This window comes from Macaca mulatta, chromosome 4 (genome assembly GCF_049350105.2).
Source record: "Macaca mulatta isolate MMU2019108-1 chromosome 4, T2T-MMU8v2.0, whole genome shotgun sequence".
Classification (NCBI taxonomy): Eukaryota; Metazoa; Chordata; class Mammalia; order Primates; family Cercopithecidae; genus Macaca; species Macaca mulatta.
The window spans coordinates 90,012,026-90,018,935 of NC_133409.1; the positions used below are offsets into that span (position 1 = coordinate 90,012,026).

Sequence of the window (6,910 nt, forward strand, 5' to 3'; positions counted from 1 at the left end):
ATTTCTGTTACAGCAAAGGCCTGTATCATTTTGATGTCTTTTTTTATCCTACAGGATGATTCAGGAGTCTCAGAACTGTCTGATCCAGTCCAGGCCGGCTTACATCCTTTCAGTTCGAGAAGCACCAAACACATTAAAAGTTTGGGTTGCAGTACCATACGGTTTGGCTCTGCGTCTCCACCCATATCTCATTTTGTAGCTACCATAATTCCCATGGTTGTGGGAAGGACTCCGTGAGAGATGATTGAGTTATGGGGGTGGGTCATTCCCAAGCTCTTCTCATGATAGTGAATAAGTCTCACGAGATCTGATGGTTTTAAAATGGGGAGTTTCCTTGCACAAGCTCTCTTCTCTTGTCTGCCACCATGTGAGACATGCCTTTCACCTTCTGCCATGACTGTGAGGCCTCCCCAGCCACGTGGAATTGTAAATCCAATAAACCTCTTTTTTTTGTAAATTGCCCAATCTCCGTCATGTCTTTATTAGCAGTGTGAAAATGAACTAATACACTATATATGCCTTTTTAAAAATGTAAGTACTTAATTTCTTTTGAGAAAAAAATAACTGGTTTCTTTTGAGTTAATTAAAAAATATAGAGAGGTAAGGAATAAATTATCCTTAACTCAGAAAGAATAAAACAATCCTGATATTGTTCAGTGAAGAAGAAATAGCCTTTCTTCCCTCTTGCCTCCAGGAAGCTTCCATATTTCTTTCCTTAATCACTTTAAAGAAAAGACATATTCTCCATTTGATTTTTCAGAATTCCAGATACTGATGGAAGCGTGGTTGTAAGTGGGTAGGATTACTGTGCTCAGCAAGTGGTACCCAGTGCTGTTCTCTGTTGCTTCTTTTGCATTCCATGGAGTGAGCCGATCCCAATAAGGTGCTCCCTCGGCAAGCACCATGGATCAAGGCCCTCCTCTTACTACATTTCTCATCTGGGGAGGTTTCTTTTCAAAACTTTCTATACAAATAAGTCATCTATATTTTTCTTTTTCTCTACAAGTAAGCACGAACATAATGAATTTAAAATGAGCAAAGGGGTAAACAGAAAGCTTTACTTGACCCTCATCCATGAGCCATCCCTCCCCAGCCAAGATTTTGTTGTAGAAGTTTGCACTGAAGTTTCTAAAACTTGGATAGCTTTTCACCACGCTTTTATTCTTATTCTACAACTCTTCTTTGTAAATTCCCTCCTTAGATCCTTACATTAGAGGTGGGAGAAAGAAAGGCAGGCTGGTGGCTAAAGGTAATTGACAGGTTAAGATTCAGGTATAACTTAGTTTTGAAGCAGGATATTTACCTGGCCCTTTCATGGGTGGGAACTGGAGTACACAAGCACTAGAGTCAGCTGGCCACTCCAGTGCCAGCAGGGGCAAACTCCACTCACTTGGACCTTCTGCATTCTGCTCCTCGTGGGAGGGAGCACACAGGAGACCGGGTGCAGGAGACAGGGCGAGTGCTTTTTGGGTGCTGGCAAGAGCCAATTCCATACCGACATTGCAGCAGCCTCTGGTAGAGATGCGGGGTGTGACCCCTGAAGCCCTGGAGGAAGTCTTACAGTACTCTTTTAGCTCTACCGTCTGCTGACGGCTTAAGTGTTAACATCTCAGTAGCCCCTTTGCCTTTTCACATGAGGCAGCTAGCTGCCTTCTGCCAGCGAGGGCAAAGGCTCAGTGTGACAGTCTTTTGCATCTGCACTTGTGGCACCCAAACTCTTGTCTGGCATCCAGGAGAAATGAAGTTGCGTGAACAAATTGAAGGATGGTAAATGTGGGAGATTTTATTGCTGACGGGGGTGGCTCTCAGTGGAAAGGAATGCTGAAAGGGGGACAGGGTGGGAAGGTAATCTCCTGAAGTTCAGCTGTCTATGTCCAGATTCTTCTCCAAAGATTTGCTGTCAAACTGTCCCTCAGAGGTCAAGCTGCTTCTCTCATGTGTCCAGCTGTGGTTGCTGACATAGGCTGCTTCTCCTCTCTGTGCTGGCTGAGCTGGGGGTTTTACTGACACAGGATGAAGGTCGAGGCAGGCCACGGGTGGTTTTAGAAAAGGCAGCATTTGAGCAGAAAAACAGGGATGTAAGTTCTTGCTTTGGGCCACGGTTTCAGTCTTGTGGGTGGGGTTTTTTCAGAGACCCACCCTTTTCTGCCTAGAATATCTCTGCTTCCTGCACCTATCAGTTTGGGGTCATAAAGCCATATTTTGCAATAAAAAAGATCACCTATAATCGCTTAAATATAGCAACCAGTGGTAGGGAACGTCAGTTTGAAGGGCAAATCAAGCTTCCTGTAAGCAAAAGAGGCACTATATTACAAGTTAAGCAACTGAGTCTGTTTTCAGACACTTCAGAAGAAGAGGGAGAAAAATGAGATATAAAAGAATTATGAAAAATGTGGAGACTAAGCCAACTTGAAACAATAATTTCCTAGAAGATAATGCCACAAATTATATTGTTAAATAGCAAAATCATTAACATGTTGTCAAATGTCCTTAAAATATGATTAATCTTAGTGGTAATGACCAAGTTAAGGTTATTAATTGTAGCTTATTTTAAACAGAAATAGCTTAAACATCATGAGTCTTTGAAGCTTTCAACTAATCTACAATTTATTCACATAAATTTGATCTTTGAGCACTGAAATATTTTTCTGTTACTAAACAATGCTTGTTTTATTAGGTTGGTACAACAGTAACTGCAGTTTTTGCCATTAAAAGTGATGCAAAATATATATTTGGAGCACTGATTTTGGTAAGATAAGCATATAGATTAATGTAGTCTAGAAAGATCTTTAATATGAGCTGATAAAAAGCCTGGTATGCAATCGTTGTTAAGATATCTTCATGTTACTTTTTTTCTACTTGTTGAGTACCTATTTTCTGTATGCGATAAGAATCTTTTTAATGTATTTTACAATTTTGTTAACTTTATGGATAAACAAAATATCACTTGTACCTAAAACTAGATATAGGACACTTGGGGAGTTGAAAATTGATAAATACACACTTAATGAGAAAAAAAAATAAAGAGAAACTAATTTTGAACACTGTCAACAATATGGAAGATAAGACCTAATCTCAAACTTCAATGGTCTTAGTTTCTAATGTAATGAATCTGTCAAAATGAAAACAAAATAAACATACTAGAACAAGAAATTCAAGTGATAGATGTTACTGATTCATGTTAACTCATCTTGATCATGTGATGCATTATAATTTGCATCAGGATAGTATTCAGTGAATATGCATGCTGGCATAACATATGCTCATGAGGTTGCATGGTATATATTTTATATTTTTATTTGAATCCTCCAATAATCCTGTCAGTAAAGAAATAACAGCAACTAGAAACTATCCATCTTTGTTTACTGTCTCTGTGACATACAAATCCCCAATGTCTGTGACAATAAATGTCAACATAGAAACTGTTCATATTGCATGAGCACTTACCATCAACTAAGAAGTTCATATCAATTCTTTCTTTTGATCCTTATCTTAGTCTTATAAATTGAAGTACTTTCATTTCACATGGTAGGCTTCAGGTTATGAAAGATTACATGGCCAGAATTTTGACCAATGTGTCTATCCCCTAAGACTTTGTGCTTAAGCATCCTCATATCGCTCCCCCTACACACTTCTGCTGCACTGTCATAAAAGGTTTTCTTAACAATCTGAATCCAATGCAGGTCTCAAGTCTTATTACCTTAATTTTTAACTAAATTTCTTTTGATTGGCACCCAAAAGAGAGAACTGAGTTCCCAGAGTAGTAATCATTTTAGTGCTAGCTTTTAACACTTGGAAACTGTCTACGTGTCTTTGAGCTTATTTAAATTTCCATTTAGTAAATATATTAAAGTACACAGACTAGAACTATGATCAAATTAATTATTAATCTGACATTTTTTTCAGTGGCCTAAAACAATTCGGGATTTTAACACCACATCCTGAGTTATTTCTGGATGTCTCTCAAGACCTAGAACAAAAAAACAGGTATTGATTGCCCTTCATGTCATCTCTTTTCAAATCACATTTTTATGTTTTAACACACGTGAAGCCTTACCAGATGAGGCCTTTGCCAGCATTTAGCATCAATACCTTTTTGCAACCAATTTGAAGCTCCAATACATCCATCTCCTTTGCACAATATCTCTTAGTATTATAATAAAGTTATTAAGATCTGTGGTTTCCTGAATGCATCCATCACCTAATTTCAATTTAGTTTTTCTGGTCCTGAATTACTGCTTTTAAATGGCCCTTTCAGAGGCAAAGAAAGATACACTTTAAAACTATTTACTAGTATCAAATTATATACTCATCTGTAAGGTTATCTCTATAGAATGTTCAATGTCTGGATTAAAACACAAAGGAAAATAAATCTAATATGATTTTGAACATTTAAATTTCATTGCTTTGTATCTCAACCAATAATATATGGTGACATGTCATTACAAACTTGGATGATATTTGGTGTTTGTTAGTTTATTCTTTGTAACAGGAAAATGTGCATATATATTCAATCTCAAAGTAAACTTAATTTCATGAAAGCCTTGTGGGAGTAAATTCTGGTTATTTCCTAAAAGTTGATAAAGTCATTTCCATGCCATTTGATATTTACATTTATCTTAGCTGCCTTCTCCCTTCAGTTCCAAAAATAGAAGTAAGTTTGATTTTATAATATATTTAGATGTATGGACTATAGCAAATAGTTATATTTAAAAAAGAAAGTCATTTTTTAAAGCATTGTAAGTTAGAAATGCAGAGATAATATACTATGAATTATTTGGGGTTTATCATGAAAAAAATGATACCACTATAAACTTATTAGGGTGATAAATTGAAAAAAAAAAAATACTAGCAATACCAGTATACTGACAAGGATGTGAAGCACTTGGAGCTCTCCTACATTTCTAGTGGAAATACAGAATGGTACAACAACTTGAAAAGTAACTTCTTATAAAGCTAAATATACACTTACTTAATGACCCAGCAATCCCACCTCTGAGTAGTTACTCTCAAGTAATGAAAACTTACATCTTTATGAAAACCTATACATGAATATTTATAGCAGCTTGCCTCTTAATTGCCAAAGAGCTGGAAATGACTCAAATATTCTCTAACAGATGAATGGACCTGAGAAGATAAGGAAAACCCATCATTATCTTTCTTAAGAGTGAAAAGATACATGGACCAGGGCTTTTTGTGAGAATCAGCTTCTTTTGTATTTTAGACACCTATGACCATCAGTGACATTTTTGTGCAGTTCCTGACCTCAGTAACATTCAGATTCTCTGTAAAATAGCAGTGCACCTGGGATCCAGCCGTTTTATTAGCTTTGTAAGTACACAGATTCTTAAATTAAAGCCTGTCCTGTCTGAATAGCCACAGTGCTTATTGCTTTTCTGAATAAGTGCTGCTCTAATAGAAGAATGCATTACCTTCACTTTACAAATGTGCATTCTGAGGCATTGAACGTTTCACCGTGAGTAGAGGTAAAGACATGATAGGATTGTAAAATCAGTACTCATAATCATTCTTTATCTCCAGAATTTCTGCTACTTTCCGCAGGAGAATGCTGCTTTAAAAAAAATCGTGGAGTGACCTATCTTTAGCCATTTTCCTTTGGGTAACACAACATGGATGTTGGGTCATGCACATAAGAAAGACCCTCATTTCCCTCTATACTAACGGTACAAGACAGCATTATGAGAATAAATAATAGAGATGGACCTTTTTGAAGGTCTATATATACGTCATAGAATACTGAATGGGGTCACAGATTATGTCTTACCCTTGACAAAGAGATCACTAGAAATAACATATAAGATGACAAGAACCAGAAGTTATAACTTCGATAATATCAAAGGAGACTGGGCAAAAAAAGTCTTAAGGTGACTTTTAGGAGATAGGAAGTAACCAGATTACAAATTAAATAACTAGGGATCTACATGGAGTTGAGAATCTTCATTGGCAAATATGATTTGAAAAAAGGTCAAACTGGGCCCGGTTCGGTGGCTCACGCCTGTAATCCCAGCCCTTTGGGAGGCCGAGGCGGGTGGATCACGAGGTCAGGAGATCAAGATCATCCTGACTAACATGGTGAAACCCCGTCTCTACTAAAAATACAAAAAAATTAGCCGGGCGTTGTGGCAGGTACCTGTAGTCCCAGCTGCTCGGGAGGCTGAGTGCCACTGCACTCCAGCCTGGGCGACAGAGCAAGACTCCGTCTCAAAAAAAAAAAAAAAAAAAAGGTCAAACTGAGGCACTGATGAAAGGGAACAATAGGGTCATTTGCAAAACTCAACACATGCAGTGGACTCCCAGGAAAACTGGGTATGCAGAAGGAAATGTTCCGCCAGGTCTCATGTACAACTTTAAAAATAAAATAAAACCAAGAAAAGAGACAGACTACATGAGTGGGTTTCACAGATTGAGTTTGAAAGGCACTGTGAGTTTCTATGCACAGTTTACATATGTAAAATACTTTATTTTGTTTTTCTGCTAAATTAACCCTCAGTATAATATTTTGACAACGTACTTGTGTCATACTCAGGTATTCTCATGAATATACAACCTTGAGGGAATTTCTTTTAGAAAAGAATACTCTTGAAATGATATAAAGATTTCTGGAGAAATATGTTTCCCACTATGCTTTTGTGAAATCGTATTATATCCTCTTAATCAAAAAACTTGAATTAAAAACATAAATTCTTAAAAATTATTATACAAGAGATTTATGTTTCAGCAGTATTCATCAACAGTGATTTTATAATCTATGTACCTGCATCTACTTTGATGAAAATGAGTTTATTCCTATTTTATAAAAGGAAAAACAACATTTTAAAGATTTTAGGCTTCTATTATAATAAATGTGAAAGTTCTAAATTTCCCATTTTTGTGTTATATGTTTATATAT

General features: G+C 36.7%; 1 long non-coding RNA gene across 1 annotated transcript in view; it reads left to right on the forward strand.

Annotated features, from left to right (window-relative positions):
• Positions 1-4,536, forward strand: part of LOC114677539 (uncharacterized) — a 122,394-nt gene extending 117,858 nt beyond the window's left edge. Inside the window, exon 3 of the long non-coding RNA XR_013417016.1 lies at positions 55-4,536. This is a non-coding gene — a long non-coding RNA (uncharacterized LOC114677539). The remainder of the gene's footprint in view (positions 1-54) is intronic.
• Positions 4,537-6,910: the final 2,374 nt, after the last annotated feature.